At 32.8% G+C, this 26,360-nt stretch overlaps 1 long non-coding RNA gene across 1 annotated transcript in view; it reads left to right on the plus strand.

The window, feature by feature from the left end:
• LOC142318412 (uncharacterized) overlaps positions 1-26,360 on the plus strand; it is a 372,758-nt gene that overhangs the window by 287,504 nt on the left and 58,894 nt on the right. The gene's annotated exons all lie outside the window — the stretch shown is intronic.

Raw genomic sequence — 26,360 nt, forward strand, 5'->3', positions numbered from 1 at the left:
AAAATAATGGTGGGGTCTGTAATTCAGATCAAGCTTTGAACAGGAAATTTTGAGAAGTTATGTTGGTAGCCCTGATAGCCTCCAATTTAAAAGTTTGCGCAACAGCAGTTCAAACCACCACACCAGGTTTTGCATTGTTGCTGAGGTGTGTTTAGTTCGTCACTATGTTCACTTTTCAAGAAAAGGCAAAGTGTATTTTGTGGCTGGCTGAATTACGTAATTTTAGTTCAACGTGCATTTCGACGTGAATATGGAAAAGAGCCACCGCATGAAAATAGCATACGACGTCATTCCAAACAGTTCGAAGAAACTGGATCTGGTCTCAAGGAAAAATCAACCGGCAGACCACGAGTATCAGACAAAACTTTTGAACGAATTAGATGATCTGCGATCAGATGTCCTGACAAAACCATGTCTCGTCGAAGCTCGAGTTAGATATTCAAAGAACAACAATTCACAAAGTTTTACACGAAAGATTGAAATTTCACGCATATAAAATCCAGCTACTGCAGGAATTGAAATTGAGAAAACATTCTAATTTCGCGTTGAGATTTTCTACAAAATTAAAGAAATCGAATCATTTCTAGACGATATAATTAATGTAACTGATATTTTACATCTATATTAATGGCTGTGTTAACAGATACAATTCAAGAATATGGAGAACTGAAATCCCACAAGTAATTTTTAACAAACGACGCGACACGCCTTTTTTTCTGTTTAGCCAACGGAACTACAATAAGGTATCACTTCAGAGAATGATATATATTAATGTAAATGAAGTGTACAGTCTCAGATCGACCATTGCTGAGAAGTGTGGTTAATTGAAACCCAACCACCAAAGAACAACGGTATCCACGATCTTGTATTCAAATCCGTATAAAAGTAATTGGCTTTACTAAGATTTGAACCTTAGAACTTTCAACTTCAAAATCAACTGATTTGCGATGACGAGTTAACCAATAGACCAGCCCGGTGGACTGACGCGACATGCCTTAAGTTAATGTTTGGTATAGTGTGATGAAAAATCGTATAATCGGGCCTTTTTTTCTTTTCTGAATAGATTGATAATGGAAACATTTATCTCGATATGTTAAACAATTGCTGCTTTCTTCACCCGGATAAACTTGAAAACATACAAGGAATTCATTTACAACCCCCGAATTTAATATATTCGTCAGCCAGGCTTTGAACGGAAAATTTGGACATCGATGGATAAGCCGGTAAGGACTTGTACCTTGGCCTGTAAGGAGTCCACATCTGACACATGAGAATTTTTTCTTGTGGGATTATTTAAAATACAATTTTTGTTCACAAAACATACGCGACCTACATCACTTAAAGGAAAGGATTACCATGACAGATGATATGTTAATTCGGATATGGACAGAAGTTGAGTATCGATTGGACATTTGCCGAGGGACTATTCGTGCACATATTGAAATATATGTTATGTAAAAAATCTGACTTCCTTTTATACGCCTATTAAATTACATACACACATTTTTATTTTTTAAAATGGAAAGTAATCAAATTTATTTTATTAATAACTTCTGATATTTTTTTATTTTTTATTGTTATTATTGATTTATTATTTATCGTACACATTCTTTTACAATCAGACGTTAATAATTATTAATAAATTAATATATTTAAATTTAAAAAAAAAAGTTAAAGAAAAAAAGGAAATGAAGTTGAATTAGAACCGATGTGTCTTCCGCTTGTAAGATCCAAATATTTCCTTATTAAAATTTTACCTGGCTGTAACTGGAACCACTGAATATAAGTTCCGCTTATGATATATGGTTGCAAAGCTCTTAATGAGGGCTTATTACTGCAGTTAAGAAAAAGTTCAAAATCAAAATATTTTGGAATTTGGGTTTTTTTTTACACTTTCGGTCCAATCGATTGCAATCAAAAGGGAAGGTGCACAAATAGATGTTACAACAATCATAAATCCAAAATTTCAACATCTTGTGACTAATCGTTTTTGAGTTATGCGAGATACATATGAACGTTTGTACAGACGTCACGCTGAAACTAGTCAAAATGGATTCAGGGATGGTCAAAATGGATACTTCCGTTAAAATCTCAAACCTAAATTTTTCGCTATCACAATACTTTCTTTACTTCATACAAGGTAGTAAAAACTGACGAGATGATAATTTCGATGAATAAACAACATCAGCTGTAAGTATTTTTGTTTTTATTTATTTCATGTTCAAAACCCCACTATCCTTTTATGAAGATTGTACATATAATGCGTAATGCCTCCATATATGTGGGCATAAATAATATTGCATTATGATGACAACTTTACCATTCTATTAAAAGCGCTTCCAGTACACCTTGATTTTGTTACAAACGAAATTAATTGATCTTACTTGTCATTTATTAAAACACCCAGAAATTCCGCTTTGTGGGCAAGAGAAATTTTATGTTTACCATTAATAGAAACGTTAAGGTTTATTAACAGCTGTAATTGAGCGTACACAGATATGAAATGGGAAGCAGTGAACTGTAAAATTGGCATTTGGTTCGTACAACATACCAAGCTTAATTCATCCCGTTATTAACGCGTTAAAAAAATTAGAACAATTACGCTCCAGGTGTCACTGATACTTTAATTTATGTTGCGGTATACTGCCTGACTGTAATGATGATACATACAGAGTGTTTTGACCGAAGCGTTAATCGTGGCGATACATAATTCAGTATTTTTCCAATACAACAAAACGGTTGTTGCATTTACACTGATAAATAAGCGCTAAGCACCGCCTGGCGGGATTCAAACCGAGTCGGTGAGTGAAGAAGATAACTAACTACCTGAGTCAGTTTTTAAGCTTTTTTTTTTTTAATTTTTTCCGTTTATTTCACAATTATATAGACAACGTATTTTTCATTTTTTTTACCTGGTAACTGCGATAACTGCCGAACCAATGATTACAAAATTTTAACTGCGGTTTTCTTATGACCACTGAAATGTTTACCTCAGCCAAACCTAACCAGTCTTACTATTGCATAAATCATAAATAACAAAAAGTTTATAAATAAATAAATAACTTAGAAGAATACCTACTACTAGAAATCCCTTTCCTGGAACACCAAACTAAGACACTACCAAGCGGTAGTTACACCAGAAATACTATATGCGGCAGAAACGCTGAAACTACATGAAAGTACAGGACGTAGAGAGAATAGAGAAAATAGAAAGAAGAATCTTACGTATAACAGGCCCAAAAAACAACACAGGACTAGATTATAAACAATGATCAAACCAAGTGCTATATTCCAAAATAAAACAAAATAACAGATGTAATCAGAAAAAGATGACTGCAATTCTATGGACATATATACAGAATGGAGAATACCAGACTAACAAAACAGATCTTTACCCTACTAAACATTCACATGAACAAGATAACCTGGCTTAAAGAAATAGACAATGACCTAGTAAACAATTCAATAGACTCAGACATTTTAAAAGACAGAGCAACATTCAGAAAAACAATACAAAAATTAGGGTTTCAGGAGAGGAAAAACTCACTAATAGATGAGGGAGAAAATGGACTCAAGAAGACAAAGAACACCACTCTAGAAAAATTAAAGAAGCATGGGCTAAAAACTTGATTAAGCGTGCCCTCTAAATGAGCTATTCGAAAAGAAAAAAAAAAATAACTTAGAACTTCTATGATTAAAACTGTTGTTATTAAGATAAAAATTATTATTACATTTTCTACTATGAACACTATGATTTCTATGTTCAATAGCGTTTGCCATTATTAGCTTCATTTTTTTATTTAATATTGACGCGTTTAGGAGTAACTCCATTTTCAAAACTTAGTACTCCAATTATGCAATATATTATACAAATTATACAGAGTGTGCAACATAAAACCGAACTCATAACGTAACCGTTGCAGAATTGGTAGGTTATGTTGGAATGGTATTTTACGAATAAATTAAATAAGAAAATCGTAAAACGTAATTTAAATGTTGCATTTATTTAACTTATTGTTACAAAAGATGTTCAAAATGACATCCCTGCAGGCATCAATGCACTTTTGTGCTCGACTGATCATGTTGAGAGTCGTCTGACGTAAAACCTTGTTATCAGTTGCGTTGATTTCTGGTTGAATGTTTGAATGTTCACCTTCAGTTCATCAGTGTTATGGGGATTACATGCATAAATCTCTCCTTTAATTGCTACGTCTCGTTGGAAGAAGCTGTATTCTTTTTCATTATCAGTTAATTGCGCATAGAATTCTTAGAATTGCGCATAGTGAATTCATAGAATTCACTAGATCGTGGATACCGGTGTTCTTTGGTGGTTGGGTTTCAATTAACCACACATCTCAGGTATGGTCGAACTGAGAATGTACAAGACTACACTTCATTCACAGTCATACATATCATCCTCATTCATCCTCTGAAGTATTATCTAAAACGGTAGTTACAGGAGGCTAAACAGGAAAAAGAAAGAATTCTTCAAAAATGGCGTCTTCTGGACGGGCAGTAATTTTTCTTTGAATATCGGCAATGGCCTGTGAAGTCCTAACGGAAGGTTGCCTATTTCGTTTTGCATTTGAAATCGAACTTGTTGTACGCCATTTTTTATTTAAATCGTTTATGCAACTCTTCGCTAGGATTCAGGCATTCGGAAATTTTCGTACGAATACTTGACGAGATTCTTCATACGATCCGGAAAGAATATAGGCCTCAACTACAACTATCCTCTCCTGGATTGAATAAGGCATTTTATACAAACACAACTGCATTCACAATATTGCACTGCAACAAAACTTATACTGCACTGACACGTAACCACCTGATAAACTGAAGCAACAATCAGTAGTAACATATACATCCACTAATCGCGCCGCGCAACTTATGTAAGAGTCTCATAAATAGTGATGGATAGCGGTTTCATTATGATTTCGGTTATATGTTGCTCACTCTGTATATCTTTTACTAAATTTAATTTCGTTATATACAGAGTGTCCCACGAAGAAGTGTATACGCTTCTGATTTAATATCGCTCGCCATTCCCCCACCGATTCTACTGAAACTTTACAGACCTTAAGTTTAATAAATAAAGTTTCGTGAAATGTTCTTTAAAAATTTCAACTTTCTAGGATTTACAGAAGCAAAATGGCAGCTTTCAAATAAAAACATCAATTTCAGATAAACCGCATTTTTATTTATTACAAAGTAAGTGGTAAAAATGATTAAAAACAGATGATAATTAGAACTAGAATAGTAAAAAACATAATTCATGGTTATGACTAATTATTAACTTGTTTTATTCAATTTTAAAAGCTCACGAAACACTGTAATTTGTACTGAAGTAGTTGTACCTATGGAGGAGCATAAAATCATTACTAATTTTTAGTCATTATTTCGCCTTAAAATCCTCCACCATGGTACATTTTTACTTTCAGTCCATCCTCTAAAAACTCCTTCTACGCTTTTTTAGTGATTTGTAGTAATTATTTACTCTCTGTAGCAGGAGAGGTGTATCGAGGGCAAGACTAACGAGTGTTAGCTGTTTATCGGTTGGTAAGACTGATAGAGTTGATTAGGTTGCAGGAAGTAGGGTGTGAGATATCGTTTTCTTCTTCTTCTTCATCATCTTCTCCCAGGTCTTCTGCATAATAGCAACGACACGACTGGATGCACAAAATCACGGAACGGATCGCTGCCATGCGGGTAAGCTCTTAGAAGGGTATTGCACTACGAAGAGTCTTCTCCTCTTCTTTCTTGTTGCCTTTAGACTTCCTATTTCTTCTTCGTCTTTTTTTTTCCATTCTTCTTCTTTTTCCTTTAGACGAGAAAAAGGAGGAGGTTACGTTAAGGATATGAGGGAGTGGATAATCTCACGTTCGCGTGGAAGCAAAAAAGAAAAAACCAATATAATCTTTTATTCTGATAGGTAAATAATAATACATTTTATAGATACTTTCAGGAATGCTACTCTACTGATAAATAAAAAGAATTGTTCCTCCACCATTAGCTTGAATGGAACAAGGGAAACTATGGTCAAATCTTCAACGCATCCGCAACACAAAATAAAACAATTAATTATTTGATAAAGAATAAATTTTATTAAGTCCATATTCATTATTTAATTCAATACATAAAATAATATTAAGATAAGTAGTACATTAAAGAAAAAACAATTTTATACAATAAATTGCAATTCAGAAGCCCAGATAATTATATGGGAGTAAATATTTTTGTTCAAATTGAATACCATGCGGAGAATTCAAACTTAATAATTTTCAATTAGTATTATTTAAAAATTCATAGAGTATATTGTTTTCGAAAAATAAAATTTCTTAATTTTTATTATTTATCTTTAGATTTATGGGAAGATTTTGAAAGGAATTATTATATAATAATAATCTTTCTGATAGAAATTGTTATTGTTATTTTATAAAAATATGTGACTATCCTTTTTAGAAAATACTACATATTAATAGACATAAACGCATGGATAAGTTAAAATTTTTAATTTACAAAATATAGGTTCATTTGATAAATGTAGATAATGATAAATAACTATATAATAATAATAAAATTAAATAAAAATAATTAAAATAAAATAAAATCAAATTGAAAATAATTTTAACGGATATGAAGATTAAACAAGTAACACTGAGCTGTTATAAACAATACAAATTTGGCAAGGCTGCAAGGCAACTAACTTTTAGCTTACAAAGTTTTCATTAAAACAACTAATTTATAATGGTAATAATTCATAAATAAATAATTCATGAACACCCTGAAATAGTAAAGCAATAATTTTTTTCTAACCGAAATATAATGATTAATTTTATTATCTTGCCTCGTTACACTATAGACCAATAAATTACAAAGCAATTTTTTTATTTTCCTAACGTGTACGTTCAATCTGTTGTTCAAGTAGTTAACACAAATCAACCCCTCTGAAGACCCAGTGTGATGAGAATGATATGTATGATATATAAATGAGGTACAGTCTCATACAGACTCAGACCGACATTCCTGAGACATGTGGTTAATTGAACCCCAATCATCAAAGTAGCCCACCGGTATAGTGGTTAACTCGTTATAGTAAATCAACTGATTTCAAAGTCGAGAGTTCTAACGTTCAAATCTTAGTAAAGGCAATTACTTTTATACGGATTTGATTACCAGATCGTGGATACCGGTATTCTTTGGTGGTTGGGTTTCAATTAACCACACTTCTCAGAAATGGTCAACCTGAGACAATACAAGACTACATTTCATTTACATTCATACATCCTCTGAAGTAATACCTTACGGTGGTTCCGGAGACTAAACAGGAAAATCTTCCACCAAAGGACATCGGGATCTACTGTCTAGTATTCAAATCCATATAAAAGCAACTAACTATTAGTAGGATTTGAACTTCAGAAACTTGTTAACTGATTTATAAATAGGTATATATATAAGTAAAGTGAAATATATATATATTTTTTTTTTTTTTTTTGTCTTCCGTCATTTGACTGGTTTGATGCAGCTCTCCAAGATTCCCTATCTAGTGCTAGTCGTTTCATTTCAGTATACCCTCTACATCCTACATCCCTAACAATTTGTTTTACATATTCCAAACGTGGCCTGCCTACACAATTTTTCCCTTCTACCTGTCCTTCCAAAATTAAAGCGACTATTCCAGGATGCCTTAGTATGTGGCCTATAAGTCTGTCTCTTCTTTTAAGTATATTTTTCCAAATGCTTCTTTCTTCATCTATTTGCCGCAATACCTCCTCATTTGTCACTTTATCCACCCATCTGATTTTTAACATTCTCCTATAGCACCACATTTCAAAAGCTTCTAACCTTTTCTTCTCAGATACTCCGATTGTCCAAGTTTCACTTCCATATAAAGCGACACTCCAAACATACACTTTCAAAAATCTTTTCCTGACATTTAAATTAATTTTTGATGTAAACAACTTATATTTCTTACTGAAGGCTCGTTTAGCTTGTGCTATTCGGCATTTTATATCGCTCCTGCTTCGTCCATCTTTAGTAATTCTACTTCCCAAATAACAAAATTCTTCTACCTCCATAATCTTTTCTCCTCCTATTTTCACATTCAGTGGTCCATCTTTGTTATTTCTACTACATTTCATTACTTTTGTTTTGTTCTTGTTTATTTTCATGCGATAGTTCTTGCGTAGGACTTCATCTATGCCGTTCATTGTTTCTTCTAAATCCTTTTTATTCTCGGCTAGAATTACTATATCATCAGCAAATCGTAGCATCTTTATCTTTTCACCTTGTACTGTTACTCCGAATCTAAATTGTTCTTTAACATCATTAACTGCTAGTTCCATGTAAAGATTAAAAAGTAACGGAGATAGGGAACATCCTTGTCGGACTCCCTTTCTTATTATGGCTTCTTTCTTATGTTCTTCAATTGCTACTGTTGCTGTTTGGTTCCTGTACATGTTAGCAATTGTTCTTCTATCTCTGTATTTGAACCCTAATTTTTTTAAAATGCTGAACATTTTATTCCAGTCTACGTTATCGAATGCCTTTTCTAGGTCTATAAACGCCAAGTATGTTGGTTTGTTTTTCTTTAATCTTCCTTCTACTATTAATCTGAGGCCTAAAATTGCTTCCCTTGTCCCTATACTTTTCCTGAAACCAAATTGGTCTTCTCCTAACACTTCCTCCACTCTCCTCTCAATTCTTCTGTATAGAATTCTAGTTAAGATTTTTGATGCATGACTAGTTAAACTAATTGTTCTGTATTCTTCACATTTATCTGCCCCTGATTTCTTTGGTATCATTACTATAACACTTTTTTTGAAGTCTGACGGAAATTCCCCTTTTTCATAAATATTACACACCAGTTTGTATAATCTATCAATCGCCTCCTCCCCTGCACTGCGCAGTAATTCTACAGGTATTCCGTCTATTCCAGGAGCCTTTCTGCCATTTAAATCTTTTAATGCTCTCTTAAATTCAGATCTCAGTATTGTTTCTCCCATTTCATGCTCCTCAACTTCCTCTTCTTCCTCTATAAAACCATTTTCTAATTCATTTCCTCCGTATAACTCTTCAATATATTCCACCCATCTATCGACTTTACCTTTTGTATTATATATAGGTGTACCATCTTTGTTTAACACATTATTAGATTTTAATTTATGTACCCCAAAATTTTCCTTAACTTTCCTGTATGCTCCGTCTATTTTACCAATGTTCATTTCTCTTTCCACTTCTGAACATTTTTCTTTAATCCACTCTTCTTTCGCCAGTTTGCACTTCCTGTTTATAGCATTTCTTAATTGCCGATAGTTCCTTTTACTTTCTTCATCACTAGCATTCTTATATTTTCTACGTTCATCCATCAGCTGCAATATATCGTCTGAAACCCAAGGTTTTCTACCAGTTCTCTTTATTCCGCCTAAGTTTGCTTCTGCTGATTTAAGAATTTCCTTTTTAACATTCTCCCATTCTTCTTCTACATTTTCTACCTTATCTTTTTTACTCAGACCTCTTGCGATGTCCTCCTCAAAAATCTTCTTTACCTCCTCTTCCTCAAGCTTCTCTAAATTCCACCGATTCATCTGACACCTTTTCTTCAGGTTTTTAAACCCCAATCTACATTTCATTATCACCAAATTATGGTCGCTATCAATGTCTGCTCCAGGGTAAGTTTTGCAGTCCACGAGTTGATTTCTAAATCTTTGCTTAACCATGACATAATCTATCTGATACCTTGCAGTATCGCCTGGCTTTTTCCAAGTGTATATTCTTCTATTATGATTTTTAAATTGGGTGTTGGCAATTACTAAATTATACTTCGTGCAAAACTCTATAAGTCGGTCCCCTCTTTCATTCCTTTTGCCCAGCCCGTATTCACCCACTATATTTCCTTCCTTGCCTTTTCCAATGCTTGCATTCCAATCTCCAACTATTATTAAATTTTCATCTCCTTTTACGTAAACACGTAAAAGGAGTAATTGCTTCATCAATCTCTTCGTATACACATTCTATCTCATCATCATCATGGGCGCTTGTAGGCATATAGACGTTAACAATCGTTGTCGGTTTAGGTTTTGAATTTATCCTTATTACAATGACTCTATCGCTATGCGTCTTGAAATACTCCACTCTCCTCCCTATTTTCTTGTTCATCACGAAACCTACTCCTGCCTGCCCATTATTTGACGCTGAGTTAATTACTCTAAAGTCACCCGACCAAAAGTCGCCTTCCTCTTCCCACCGAACCTCACTAATTCCTACTATATCCACGTTTACTCTATCCATTTCCCTTTTTAAATTCTCTAGCCTACCAACCTTTTTTAAGCTTCTAACGTTCCACGCTCCGACTCGTAGAATGTTATTTTTTACTTTTCTGGTGACCCCTTCCTTAGTAGTCCCCACCCGGAGATCCGAACGGGGGACTATTTTACCTCCGGAATATTTTACCAAGGAAGGCGCCTCCATTATTGCTTTTGAAAATGCAGAGAGCCACATTTTCTTGGAAAAAAAAAACAGCTGTAGTTTTCCATTGCTTTCAGCTGCGCAGTACTCAGAGGACTGAGTGATGTTGATATGGCCGTTTAAGTCATTGTGACTCACGCCCCTAACAACTACTGAAAGAGCTGCTGCCCTCTTTCAGGAATCATTCCTTAGTCTGGCTCTCAACAGATACCTCTCCGATATGGTTGCACCTTCGGTCCAGCTACTCTGTATCCCTGAGCACTCAAGCCCCCTCACCAACGGCAAGGTCTCATGATTCATAGAGGAGGATATATATATATATATATAGAGAATATATATATATATATTTTTTAATTTCTTCTGGACACAATAACTATCGTAATTTTGCACTAATCATTTCAAATTGTTCCTAAAAATAACTTATCCCAAAATCTCGGTCGAGTTCGTTAACGGCCAAAATCGGACCATGGTGGTGGAGATGGGGATTTTTCGAAAAATAAATCGCTATAACTTTCTTACTAAGAAAAATATCGAATCCGTTTAAATCTCCTACTATTCTTTAGATAAGGGTCTAAAACTTACATAAGTAAAGTTATTTATATCACCAACCATTAGCAAAGGGATTGAAAAAATGTGGTTTCGAGAACAAAATAGAATCATACCCTCCTTTAATAGGCACAGTATCGAATCGGTTTAAAGTAGTCGTTAGTCCTCTAAACATAAAAACATTACCTGAAACTTATGTCTGAAACAATTTTTGATATGACCTACCTGTACGGTAAGGGATGACCAAAATGTTGCTGAAATTATAAAAAGATGGGGCTTGTCGTATGCTAAACATGTGAAACTTTTTTCACATGCAACCATTGTCGTATTGACTAAATTTGAAGTTTGTTTTTAACTTTAAGATAGAAATCTTTTTTATCCCATACGTAGCAACAGTGAAATCTACCTCCGCCTTTCGGCGTGATGAAGGGATGTTTTTAAAAGGTACTGCAGAGTAATTTTTAAAACTAGCAGTGAAAAAACTAAATAGTCAGCATTTTGGTTAGGATTGTCGTAGTCCAAAATTTTTTTGCGTCAAAATGTTTGCTTAATAATGTCCTTTAATATGATGTTAACAAACCTACCCTTTGTTTAAAAATTTTTGAGTTTGTCCCTCATATAATCTTGGAGGACGTGGTGATTTCATACCGTAAAATAGATTGTTACATTGTCAATATAAATGAAAACATATTGTATCAAATTGTTTTAGCAGAAAACCATTTTAATTAAATAGATTAGCATCTAAATTTTACATCTGACTGGTCGAGTGGTTAACTATATATATAAAATTTTGAGCTGACGGTGGTTTTGGGGTCTGGGGGATGTGAAACGCGAATTTATGTCTAAATTTTCCGGAAGTCGAATCATGATACCCATTATAGTACGTAGCTTTCTTATGAAATCTATCTAAAACATTTAAACAGTTATAAAATTTGGGAAAAAATTTATTTTTTGTTACATAAATAAAATATTTATTCAAAATAAATATTTAAAGTATCCTATTTTAAAACAGTCTAATTTACTGTACAAGAGTACTTATTTTAGGTATGCTACTACATGACATATTTTTCACTACATATCTAAGTGGCTATCATTTTGGTTATGGATATTGTGCTCGAACGTTTTTACGTCAATTTTTTAGTTTTTAATGCCCTGTAAAAGTATGTATCAAAAAGTTCTATTAAAGAATTTTGTGTTGCTTCGTGGTGGTTGAGTGTGAGTTGGTTTCATTCCGGAAAAATAGATTGTTTTGATGTTGGAACATTTTCTAAATTGAAATTTGTTAGGTTTAATTGTCGATATGTTATTTAAGATGCAATTTTGAAAAAAATATTAAATGGCCGCTATTTTTGGTAGTGTTTTCGTAGATCGAAAATTTTTGTTTTTCAAATGAACTTTCCATAAAAACAAATCGACGAAAGCTGGTTGTTATCTTGCTCAATTTAGCCTCGAAGACAGATTTTTATTTCACATACACCATAGAGCTTTTAATTATTATTGATTTAATTACGCAATATTTAGAATACATTTATTGCAAAAAAAGATCAAAATAGGTTAGTTAACAAATTTGGTTCCATTTGAACCCCTTGATCAAATGACGCTTTTATTATCAAAATTAGACTTATCTAGAGTATAATTACTACTGGGTGGTTGTTTTAAAACGCAACTCTAGAAAAATACTTACTAGAAAAGATAATACAAATAATTTCAGATGAAGAGGTTGGCTATTGTTGTTTTATAATCAACTGATATAATTTTCTATTTCGTTTTTGTGAACAGTTAGGTTTTTTTGGTTATTAGTGTATTTTTTATTAAGAAGAAATGATTTTGAACATGGAAGTAAGGATTTTTATTGTGGAAAATTATTTAAAAACTAATAACTTTTTATTTAAAAACTAAAACTTTTGTTTTGTGCCAAAAAGCGTTACAATTACAATTCATTACAATTGGTAAGAATTTACCAAATAAATCTTCACTTCATCGTTTGATAAAGAAATATACAGGGACTGGTTCTATTTGCAATCAGAGTCATAGCGGAAACGTTCAGTAGTTGTTGACGAAACTTCTCGAAGATGTTAGGTTAGGCTTTTTAAACTCGCCTCACAAATCATTGCGCATCAATAAGGAATATATGTCTGTATAGTGGCTTTAAAGTATTCGTTCTCAAAGTGGGCGCTGGATACCTTCAGAGGGGCGGTAGAAGAAGGCCCACAGAAAATTGGAGGCGTTCTTTTGGTAGCAATGTTGCTAACCAAAAAGAGAAATCAGCTGTATGTTACCGAACGCGGCGACTTACGGCTGTTTTTAAGAAAATTTGAACCTGATGTTAACAAATTCGTTAAAGCACATCAGATTCATCTTTCTAATGTAAGTGTAATTTTTCAATTGAAGGCTTTGTTTTGATTATTGTATTGCTATACTGAATAAACTATCGCTACTGTTGTTAAATAACTGTAGAGATACAATTGTAATTTTTTTAAGAGGAATGTTAATAAAAATAATTTCAGATATGATTAAATATACATTTTAATTGCTCTTATTTAAAATGTATGTTTGAACCAGAAATAGGAATTACTGTTTTTAAGAGCGCATCTTAAAAATAGTAATTGCAATTATTATTTGTAACAGATAGTAAGTTTAAAAATGTTAGAGCGCTAGAAAATCTTTGTGGGCGGTGGGCGAAAAAATTTTAGAATCAATGCTGTAAAGCTACCCGGCTGCTTAAATTAAAGCCATAACAAATTCATGTATCACATGAATACGGTTGATTATACTGCAAGACTCTACTCCTGACAATGGTTTAATCGCTTTGTTCGTCAGAACATTGAACTATTAGATAATGTACTTTTTACAGATGACGCTCGGTTTCATTTGAGTGGTTACGTTATTAGTCGGAATGATCGCTATTGGAGCTTCAGAAATCCTCACATCATCCATTCACGACTTCTACAACCACAGAAAATATGTGTGTGGTGTGCAGTTTCCAGGCGAAGAACAATAATTGGCCCCATATTGTTTGAAAATACGCTTAATGCAGACCTCTACGAAGAAATTGTAACGCAATTTATTGCGAATCTAGAATTATATGAGAGAGATTCGTGGTTTCAATAAGATGGGCCTTTTGTGAAATCTTTAGTGAAAGAGTAATATAGACTTTTTTCTCATTACCTTCGGAACTACCGTAAGGTATTATTTCAGAGGATGAGTGAGGATGAAACGTATGAATGTAAATGAAGTGTAGGCTTGTACAGTCTCAGGTCGACCATTCCTAAAGTGTGTGGTTAATTGAAATCCAACCACCAAATAACACCGGTAACCACGATTTAGTATTCAAATCCGTATAAAAGTAACTGCCTTTAATAGGATTTGAACCTTCGAAATCAGCTGATCTCCGATGAAGAGTTTAACCACTAGACCAACCCGGTGGGTAGTAGTAATATCGACTGGCTTTGTTGTAGATTTTTTTCCCCAGGGATATCTAAAAGGTTGTGTATTAAAAAATAATCCACACATCATTGAAGAGCAGAAAGCCAACATAACTCAATAATTACGAAAAATTGGAAAAGCTACACTTCGGAAGGTTGAATGGAATATGAAAAAAAAGAAGTTAATTGCTTGCATTGATGAAAACGGTGGACAATTTCAACATTTTTTTATAAAAAAGTTTGATCTCAATATTGTTATGCACAAATAATTGTAATATTTATATCTATTCGCATTAAATATATCATATTTTTCTATTTAAATTGGATTACACTTTAAAACAAACACCCGGTATAAAGAAAAACCAAACTTTAAGTAAAAATTTTGGGTCCCGTTTGAACCTCTTGCTCGACAGCTAGTTTATATAACAATCTTGGTTACAAATATAACTTGAAAAACAGATAAAGTTTCAGAAAAAAAAATTGTAATTCTTATTTCAGGCCCCGTAAGAGTGCCTTTTTTTTTTACAAAAGTTCCCATGTCTTTTGTTTCAATATTAGATACAGTTCGATTTTTTAATCTTGAAGATAGAATTTTTTTTTTAATTTATAGTACAAGTCCAATTCAGCCCGCTTGTTTTTTGGGAAGAGGCAGTAATTTGGCTCAGTTTATAGCAATCTTATTCAACAAATCTAAAAAAAATAGTTTACTCAAAAAAAAAAAAAATGAATACAGTGATGTCCCGTTGTATAATGCATTTGAAAATTTAGGCCAAAATTGGGATGGATAAATAAATAACTAAATATATTTGGCAAAGATCAACTTTTTTTTTTGGTCGTAACATAATAATTTTCATCATATTTTCAACTTTTACTATAAAAAATTAAATATGCAGGAAATTACTTCTTCCCTTTTTTTTAACTTTTTCTAAAAGTTATTTTAGTGCAATCAACATTCCATTTGTAGAAATTTTTTGGGTCATTCTCGAAGAATTTATCTTCTAATAAGTCCTACGATTTTCGTTTTTACGTTGCTTGATGATATTAGCAGATAATATTGAAACTTGTGCGTGGCATATGAAAATTAAATTTTATAGCGTATGAAAAATTCCATGCCTGACTGAGATTCGATCCCGGGATCTCTGGATGATAGGCCGAGCAGCTACCACTCCACCACGGACATAGGCAAAATACAGTCCAACACTTCTACGTAGAGACATCTTCAGGAAATTTTTATAATTTCTTTGGTGTTCCAAAACGCTAATATTTGCTAAAGCCCTTTTATCTAACAACTCGGTAGATTTCTTCTATTCTTTCCCTTTGTAGCTATGTTGCTGTAGCAGCAAAAGCCGGTAAGGCAAAATGAATGAAATGAGACTGGGTTAATTTAATTTTAGGATAAAAATAACTCTGCTGAGATTGTTACTACGTTTTTTCCCAGTTCATTTGATTTTTCATTCCTACGAAAAGCATGCTGAACTTCAAAAGAGTTTTTTTTAATCAGTATTTCTAATTTCGATTATTTTTTTTAATTTTCGGTACTGTACTGAGAATTTCTAAACGCTTTTATATATTTTTTCTTATAAAAATAATTTATTTTTTTGGACTGATCTCAAGTTTCTTTTATTATATTTAATTTAGTTTTAAAAATAAAGAATCTTTAAAAAAACGAAAATTATTTTACATTTATACAGACTAGAAGTGAAGTTTTAAAACAATAATTAAATTTAAAAAAAAATTTTCCAATTAAAAAGAAAATTTCACTTAAAATTTGACCTACTTACGGTCAACGTAGAATCCCAATTTACTCTTCGTGGCCTTTAACTCTTCAATTATAGAGCTTGTTACCGACATTGTAGTAATACTGCTAACAATATATTCTAGCTTTACCTGCCACTCGGTTAAGTAAAGACGTTTATAAATGATTAATTCACATATAGGTTACTTTAACTACGGAAAGCTACTGTGTTTTAGTCAGTGAAGTCAATTAGTAAGTTCTACTTTACCTTTAATTAAATCATAGTCGTGGTCAGAACTAAGTAGAGACATGTAAACTTAATAAATTTAGTTTAACTGAAAATTGTTACAAATCCAAAACAGCACGAACGAACATAATATATTTAAAAGTATATTAAAAGAAATCGAATGCTTTGTGAAGTTTGGTGTGTAACAGTAATTACTTGAGAAGAAGTTCGGGGATTTTTCTTTAGAATACAACCACTAACGGGGGAAGAATACTAATTTACAATACCACCTCTTTTGAATAAAGTCTGGGGAAGTTAAATTTACATTGAAAGAACAAGAATTAGTAGTAGCTTTGATATAAAAGAAAAAGAAAAGATATATATATATATATAAAGTGTAATATTATCACTTACACTTCTCGTTCTACAATTTATTTACACAAATATAGGGGTTTAACATGTATTTTTTTAACCTCCGGGATCACCGTTAGATATTGCTTGCTTCAGAGAATGAGATGAATGAATGACAAGTAGCGTGTGAAAATGCCACGCCTGACCGGGATTCGAACCTTGGACCTCTGGATGAAAAGCCGAGACGCTACCACTCGCGCCAAGAAGGCCGGCTAACATCTATATTAAATTTCGACATAGACATCTATCTCCCTTGTCAATGCACTTGGTCCAGTTGTTAACAAACTTGCGTATTCCTTCCAAGAAGAAGGTTTTTGGTCGATCATAAAGCTTTTTTTGCAACCGCTTCCTGCTAGTCTGTATATGTGTAAAATTAATGATCTCGCAAAGCATCGTTGAGCGGGCCAAACAGATAAAAGTCGAGTGAGCAAAATGTGAGCGTAGGGATGGTGTTAAATTAAGAGTGCAGGTATAATAATTTAACATACTTCATGGCATTGCCTGTTGATGAAATTTTGTACTGTTACTAAGGTCCAGTGACAGTACAATATTCCACCATTACTTTTGCAAACATCCTCCCGTACGGAGGTAGATTAAGGGTGCGGGTGTAAAAAATTGCAAAATTGTAAAAATCTGCAAAACAGCTACCTGCGGGGTTTTAGATTCAAATTAACCCGCCAGTTAAACTCATGCAATGCATGATAATAATTTCAAGTTCAATAAGTTCAAAATTTATGAGGTGCCCAGAGCAGAGCCTTAATTGTATACACTGTTGTTTTTAAAACAACCTCCTACGAGGTTACCACCGTATTGGGAAAGGCTCTCCCAATCGATTTAGTGGTGAACGATCGGGCAGACATGAGGAGTTGCGAAGAAGCCGGGAGGCCGGGTTATTTGATATGCGGTTTCGAGCCGGGCCAGTACCGAAGCGGAACGGTGATCACAACGCACGTGATTTAAATTTCGTTCAGTTGCCCATGTCCCGCCTGCGGAAGAGGCTGCAGAGCCTTGCGATGGAAGCATGGCTGCTGGAATGGGACACTACGACTAAGGGAAAATACTTGTACATGTTTATACAGGATCTGGGGGATAGTATGCCTCGAGCTCGTTTTTAAGTCAACGGGTACCCTGGTGTTCACCAACCATGTTAATTTAAACCAATATCTGTTTCGGTTCCGTCTGGCAGCTGATGACCTTTGCGTCTGCGGGGAGGTCCAGTCAAATGAACACCTGATATTTGACTGCCCTGCTCTTGGGGAGTGGCAGAGACCGGGCCACCCTGAAAGTTAGAGGTCAAGGGGAAAATTGGCCACTCACAAGCGGCGAGTCAATGTGACGAGAGCCCCATTATCGGACCGTGTGGGAGTTTTTTGATGCGGTTGCTTTGTACAACCAACATCAGTAGTTTATCTAAGTGAAAAGACTCCTACCGCACTGCTGTGTGAAGCTAATCTAGAGATATATATGGCTGACCACCAGCCAATTGAGGCTCCAAGCGCTTTAATATGATGGACAGGTACTTGCTGTCGTTCAGCGACCTAGGCGTGGCAGCGAATTGATGTCTAGGCGAAATAAAGTTTAATTTATCGATATCATATATATTTTTAGTAGTTAATGGATGCGCTTACTCATTTTAGCAAATATGTAACAAGTGAGCGGTTGAGACACGTAAGCCGGTGGTGTATGGCACCGCGCTTAGTCCGCTCATGTAGTTAGATAAGCTCTAGGAGCTATTTAAGATACTGGTCACTATATTATTCGAGCCTCAGTTGCCGTTTGTGGCACAAACATTCGGTCTTATGCTTTAGAGCGAACGAATGGCGTGGTGGCGGGAGAAATTCCAAGCAAACCAATGTTTGATAAAAATTTGATTTATTTATGACAAAAAAGTATAAAGGAAGTTTTTAAAAGTCTTTATAAACGTTTGTAATATTTATTATAAAGTGATACTCTGACACTGCTATTTTCTTCATTTGAAACGATTCAAAACTATTCAAATGTAATACTTAAATTTCAATTGTTAATCGGTTATTAATTTACTACCAACATAAAATATAAAAAAATGTCTTTATTCATTTTTTCAAAACTGTCTTCTAATATAAGACAATAAAATTTAAAAAGTGTCATATTATTTTCAAAACTAATAAACCATCGTCTTTTTTAAAATTATTTTTGATGATTGATTTTGCTTGCAGATATTTTTCAATATTGAAATGATTGTTGTTTCAATTTAGATTATAATATAAGATTCTTCTGCTACATTTTCGATCTATTTTGTTTTAAATACATAAATTGTTCTTCGCAATCGGTTAGTTAATTGTTGCTGTACTTATATTGATTTTCTAAGAATTAAATTCTCTACAAATTTTTATTTTTTCATTACCAGCTTATCAAAGTTATTATAGGGTGAAACATAAGCCTTCGTGTAATAGAAATCTGTGCGTAATTCCAGAAATATTTCTTGGATATTTTATTTAATTATTAAATAATAACAACCATTTAATATTTTCTAGGTTCTTTCAGAAGTAATGTACAGTAAATCTCATAATACAAAAAAACATTCTTTTTAGATAAGAGCATTTGTTAAATTTTATTTTATTTATTTTATTATTTTTTTTTTTTTTAGTGTTTCTTTGTTGAACAATTATTTAAGAGGTATTGTACACCTGAAACCACTTGTGAAAAAAACATTAAATAACTTAGAGTTGGTATAGCTGGAATGTTTTTGTGTAATTTTCCTTTATTGATGCCCTTTAAAAGTTAACAACCCTATACTTTTCATTTAAAATTTTTCCCTTGATTCAGAGTTAAGGGTATACTGATTTCATAATGAAAAATAGAACGTTTTAAAATAGGAGAATTTGTTCAATTGTATTTTTCAGAATATAATGTTTAAAGGTTGAAAAATTGTTTAAATATTCCCTAAATGAATCTTAAATAATGTGTAATTTTTCTGTTATGAAAATGGGGCATCTGTAGCTATGGTCATTAGCCCAATAGAGATTGGTAGCGTATGAAAAGATGTTATGCCAAACCGGGATTCAAATCCGGGATTATCTGCACGTAATGCTGAGACGCTACCTACTCAGCCACGGAGGCTGGCCGATGTTATATTTCATTTTTAATAAAAGAAAACTTTGTTAAATTTATTCCATGTTAGTTTCATACATTTTCTCAGAATTAAATTTTCTACAAATTTATTTATTTTCTAGAAACTTAACCACGTTATTTTTTGTTAAACCTCAAAAACATTTTTGTTATTTAAAACAAATTTTTTATGGACACCACATTACATCCTTGTACGCCTATTAAATTACATATGCACATTTTTAAAAGTACATAAAATTTTATTTCATTAATAACTTCTGATATCTTTCATATATATATTTTTTTTATTATTGTTGAATCATTATTTATCGTAAAAAAATTGTTACATTCGTAGGTTAATGATTATTAATTGATCAATATATTTAAATTTAAAAAAATGTAAAAAAAAGAAAATGAAGTCGAATTCGAACCGATGTGCCTTCCCCGTGTAAGATCCAAATATTTCGTTAACTAAACTTTTATTTGGCTATAACTCTGGAACCAATGAAAATAAATACCACATACATATCGTTGAAAAGCTCTCAACAAGGGCTTATTACTGCAATTAATAAAAAGTCCAAAATCCAGATATATTTTGGATTTTGGAATTGTTTGGACACTTTTGGTTCAGTCGATTGGAATCAAAAGGAGAAGTGTACAACTAGATGTTACAACAGTCCTAAATCCAAAATTTCAACATCCTACGGCAAATCGTTTTTGAGTTATGCGAGATACATACGTATATACAGACGTAAAGCCGAAACTAGTGAAAATGGATTTAGGGATGGTCCAATGGATATTTCCGTTGAAATCTGAAAACCAGAATTTTCCCGATCATAATATCCTTTATTTCGTACATAGAAGTAAAAAACAGTTTTTATTTATTTTACACTAATTTTTTAAAAAATTACTATATATAGTTCTCTCTCATTTTCTGTTTAGCTTCTGGAACCACCGTAAGGTATTACTCAACAGAATGAATGAGGATGATATATATGAATGTGAATGAAGTGTAGTCTTGTACAGTTTCAGGTCGACCACTCCTGAGAAGTGTGATTAATTGAAACCCAACCACCAAAGAACACCGGTATTCACGATCCAAGTATTCAAATCCATACAAAAGTAAAACTACCTTTACTAGGATTTTAACCTTAGAACTCACGACTTCGAAAACAGCTGATTTGCGATGACAAGTTAACCACTAGACCAGCCCGGTAGACTATATAGTTCTGGGACTTGTTTTATTCAGTTTTTATAGGTCACGGAACATATGAAATCATTAAATTTGCTTCTTAATTTAAGTTCCGTATATGTTAATGTAGGTTTATTTTATTCTTAAAGTAGAAAGCAGAACGAAATCTTTCGCAATCTATAACCGGAAAACGAAGCGTTTTTCGCTTCTAGAACATGTTTTGAAATTCTTTTCGTTTCTTCCGAGACATCCTGAATATTTTTAAATATTTTCTAAGACGTAAAATTAAATCCTTGCATTAAATCCTTGTAGAGAAATTTCCATAAGGAGAGAATGTTCGATGAAGTGTCGGTTTGCTGTATTCGTTTTCATTAGCATTAATATCCCAAAATATTACACCTTAATTTATCAAGGAATAAACATAAGCATTGTATTAATTATTAATGAAGATATGACTAAAATTCTAAATTAATATGAAGTAATATTTTCCATGTTAACTGTTAATCTGTTACAAGTTTTAAACAGTAATGGAGATCTTTACAATTTAAGTTGTATGAAGCTGACGTTTGCCGCCCGATTCCATAATTTGAAATTAATTAATTCTGTCATCCTACCCGTTATTTAGTACCAAACCAAATTATCCTATTTCCCTTAACCCATTCGTTCGTTTTAGGGACATTGTTACGTATTTGATTTGTAAGATTTTGAATCGTTTAATTGTTGTAATTATTTTCGTTTTATTCTATACACTTAATGTTCGTTGATACAATACGTAATTTCTTGTTGTTATATTGGCAAAATTATTGAGTAGATATTTTCTGGAACATGTGTACATTTATTTATTATATATTTACATAAGTGAATTCACCAAGGTTAAAAAATATTCTCTTTTAAAAGATACGGAAAAATATTTTTCTTGAATTTATTGTTTAGATTCATAAATAAATAAATGTTTTATTCTAATTTTTTTATAATGCATTAGGTAATCGCATCAAAACGGAAAAAAGGATAGAAAATTTAACGCCCTAATATTTTCCGAGATAGATCATTATAAAACCTTAATCAAAGGATTTTACTAAATACATAATTAATTATAAAATAAAAAGTCTGATGTGGACATCACTAGACTTTCTTGTACGCATATTAAATTACATATTCATTTATTTTTAAGAGTACATAAAATGTGATTTCACTAATATGATTTCTTTCATATTTTTTGTTTGTTTTATTGTTATTACTGAATTTTTATTTATTGTAAACATTTTTTTTCATACAATCTAAGGTTAATAATTAATAAATCAATGTATTTAAATTTAAAAAAAAAAGAAATAAAGTCGGATTCTAACCGATGTGCCTTCCCCTTGTACAATCCAAATATTTCATTAATTAAAATTTTATTTGGCTATAACTCTGGAACCGATGAAAATAAGCACCACTTATGATATATCGTTGAAAAGCTCTTAATGGTGTCTTATTACTATAGTTAAGAAAAAGCCAAAAATCCAAAATTTGTTGAATTTTGGCCTTTTTTTTAGCACTTTCGGTTTAGTCGATTTCAATCGAAAGGACGTGCATACCTAGATGTTACAACAGTCCTAAATCCTTGATTTCAACATCATACGGCTAATCCTTTTTGAGCTATGCGAGATACGTATGTACGTACAGACGTATCTGTACGCCGAAACTAATCAGAATGGATTCAGGGATGGTTAGAATGGATAGTTCCGTTGAAATCTGAAATCCGAAATTTTTCGCGGCCACAGTACTTTCTTTACTTTGTACAAGGAAGTAAAAATCTGGCTAATTACTGTATGACTTTCCCGGCTACACAGGTAAAATCATGATTACCAAAGTAACATTTAAGCATCAAATTTCCCAAATTTCAATTAAAAAGATTTTTGATTAAAGGATTTCCTTACTTATGAGAGGAAAAACGTATTTATAAAAAAGTGGTTACTAACAAAAAAAAAAAAAAAAAAAAAAAAATTAAAGATCTGTTTAAAAATTTTGAAAAGGAAAGTATAACTTTCCTTTGGAAAAGGTTTTTTTGCAATATTATTAATTTTTAATCGTTAATAAATGTGCCTGAGAAACATATGACATTAATTAGTTGAATCTCAAGATAGTTAAGGTGACCTAGCTCTACAGCATCACCCGCTGGACTTTTTAATTGAAAATTTCATGGCATCAACGCCGCCGCCCCATATATATAAAAGTAATCTGACCAAGCTTGGTAAAATTCGGTCCATTAGTTCTGGAGATGTAAGGTGAGTTAGAGGCTAACATCAGACACAGACACGTACAGACGAACATTAACATCCGGAAAATTTCCAACCGGTTCTTTGGGTTCCTTAGGTGTCAAAATGTCAAGATCCGGTGAAAACCGCATATGCCCGAATTGAACCGATTACAATACTTTTTCTTCTAAAGCTGTAGCTCTGCTTTAGCGCTATCTATACGTGAAAATAAAAACTTCAAAACTCATTCTAACGTTTTGAGGAAACCGACGTTCACTCATGAAAAATTCCCTCACGAATGGCAAAAGATGACGTTATACTTTAGACAGGAATACATGTAATCAGAATAAATATTTAATAATGATGGTAAAGATAGTATTTTATTACGGCGCTTTAAAGCAAACAGTAGAGTACGGATTCATTTTAATTTTAATGAAATAAATTTGAAATTCCAATGTAATTATCGTTTATTCTATTCTCGTAATTGTAACAATGTTATGTTTACCGATAAATTTAAAAATGCATTGTTTTATTATTTGTTATACGATATCTGAATTTAAGATTAGTAATCTGTATGTTACTATTTTATATAGAGGGCATCTTAACAATTATACTTTGGAGCAGAATGTAATATATTATCCGTTGTGCTGTTTACTTTGAGGCTATTGCCGTAATCATAGTGTTTATTTTTTTTCATTGTATTAGTATATTATTGAAATCCACATTGTTACATTCTGTTTATTGTTTTTGTACATTAGATTATTTTTGTATTTATTGAGAACGGAGTATCTATTTAGTAATTTCACTTTTTATTTTAAGATAAACCCAAAGAAAATAAGGAATTAATGCTATAATTGAAGACTTGAAATAAAAACTGATTTAAATACCAAAAATATGAAAATTTTAATTTTTAATGAAATGGAATTTATAAGCTTTTCCTCGTAATTTAAATAAAGATTTATATAGAAATTTTTTTCAAAGTGAACGGGTTTGTGTACTGTTCTCTTTATGGTTTATTTAATATTTATCGAGTCATAATTTTTAGTCCAACGGTGTAGTTTCCTATAATTTTTATCGAAAGTGCTCTTTAAAACATTAATTTTGTGTATTCAATGAATAAATTATAATAATCTAACATTAAATATCGGTAAAACTATTGCATTATTCTTCTCAGAGAGTAAGTTACTATATAGCCACCCGGTATATATCTATATAACCCACCGGGTTGGTCTAGTGGTTAACGCGTCTTCCCAAATCAGCTGATTTGGAAGTCGAGAGTTACAGCGTTCAAGTCCTAGTAAAGTCAGATATTTTTACATGGATTTGAATACTAGATCGTGGATAACCGGTGTTCTTTGGTGGTTGGGTTTTTTCAATTAACCACACATCTCAGGAACGGTCGAACTTGAGAATGTACAAGACTAACACTTCATTTACACTCATACATATCATCCTCATTCATCCTCTGAAGAATTATCTAAACGGTAGTTACCGGAGGCTAAACAGGAAAAAAAAAAAGAAAAAGGTATATATCTATATAGTGTAAAACGTTTGCTAAGATGTATAGTCGTCACTTATTATTATAAAAATTAACAATATTTGCGTTCATGAAACAAGGCAATGAACGATTTAAAAATCGTTTAATCGAATTGTTACTCTTCAGGTTGATAAATAATAATTATGTGAGCATTATTAGAATATCAAATTTTTATCTGTTATTAATTTCTTGGCATTATAGCACTAGAGCTGCGCTGCAAGAAATGAAGTATAGTAATCAGTCAAAAAATGGGGTATAGGTTTTTGTTACATTTCCCGACGTTTCGTGACCCAGAGACATCAAAAAACAAATAAAAGGGGGGTATTGTTCGTACATACTTACGTATTTGCACGTGTCGGAGTGTTTGAAGCTTTATAAATTTGACTGGATTCACTGATTTTGATGAAATTTTGTACAGAGACTCGTGTATATCGGGCGGTTTCTTGGTAAAACTTTGGGGTTAATATTTCCAGTGGTGTGAGGGTGTTCGGGAGTTAATTTTCTCAAAGTTTTGTAAATATAATCCAACTTTATATTAATTAATTACAGACTGCCCAAAAAGGAGTGTTGTATTTAGGGTGTATGTTTAGTTTATTGTTTGTTTGTTCCACCCTAGCAGCTCAACGACCGAACTGATTTAGATGTATGACCCCACGTTGGAATTCTCACGATACCGGGTATGTCATAGGCTATATACGAGGTGTGTGAGAAAAGTAATGAGAGTTGTAACACTGCAAGCGATCTGGCAAAGCTGTGTCTACAGGTCCGTGCTAGACCAGTTTGGTCATCCCTTCCACATGCTCAGTACGAGTTTCAACTCCGTTCATCCAACACATTATTTTTGACAGCGCTATCAGTGAAGTTGTGTTTTTGTTGTATTACGAAAATGGAGCGTCGGAATTTAGAGCAACGTTGTGCAATCAAGTTTCTTGTTAAACTTGAGGAATCCGCGATTGTTACCTTTGAAAAGTTGAAACAGGCCTATGGGAACATTGCTTATCAAGAGCACAAGTTTTCCGCTGGCACAAATCATTTTTGGAAAGCCGAAAACACGTTGAAGATTAACCTCGCTCAGGGAGCCTTCAACTTCAAAATCTGATGAAAGCGTTGAGCGTGTGAGGGTTCTTGTGAGATCAGACCGTCGTTTAACAATAAGGATGATGAGTGAACAGTTAAATTTAAACACTTTCACCGTATATCACATTTTGGTAGACGATTTGGACATGCGAAAGTTTTGTGCGAAATTGGTGCCGGAAAACTTCACAACGGAATAGAAGGACAATCGAAGAAACGTGTGCCTTGAGATCTTTTGGGAGGATTGACAATGACCAAAAATTCTTCAATCGTGTGATCACAGGTGATTAATCCTGTATATTTGAGTACGATCCTGAAACAAAGCGGCAAAGCGAAGAGTGGCAAACTCCGTCATCTCCTCGACCGAAATAACGTCGAATGAGCAAATCAAAGATCAAAACCGTACTGATTTGCTTGTTTGAC

Source organism: Lycorma delicatula, chromosome 1 (assembly GCF_047948215.1).
Source record: "Lycorma delicatula isolate Av1 chromosome 1, ASM4794821v1, whole genome shotgun sequence".
Taxonomy (NCBI): domain Eukaryota; kingdom Metazoa; phylum Arthropoda; class Insecta; order Hemiptera; family Fulgoridae; genus Lycorma; species Lycorma delicatula.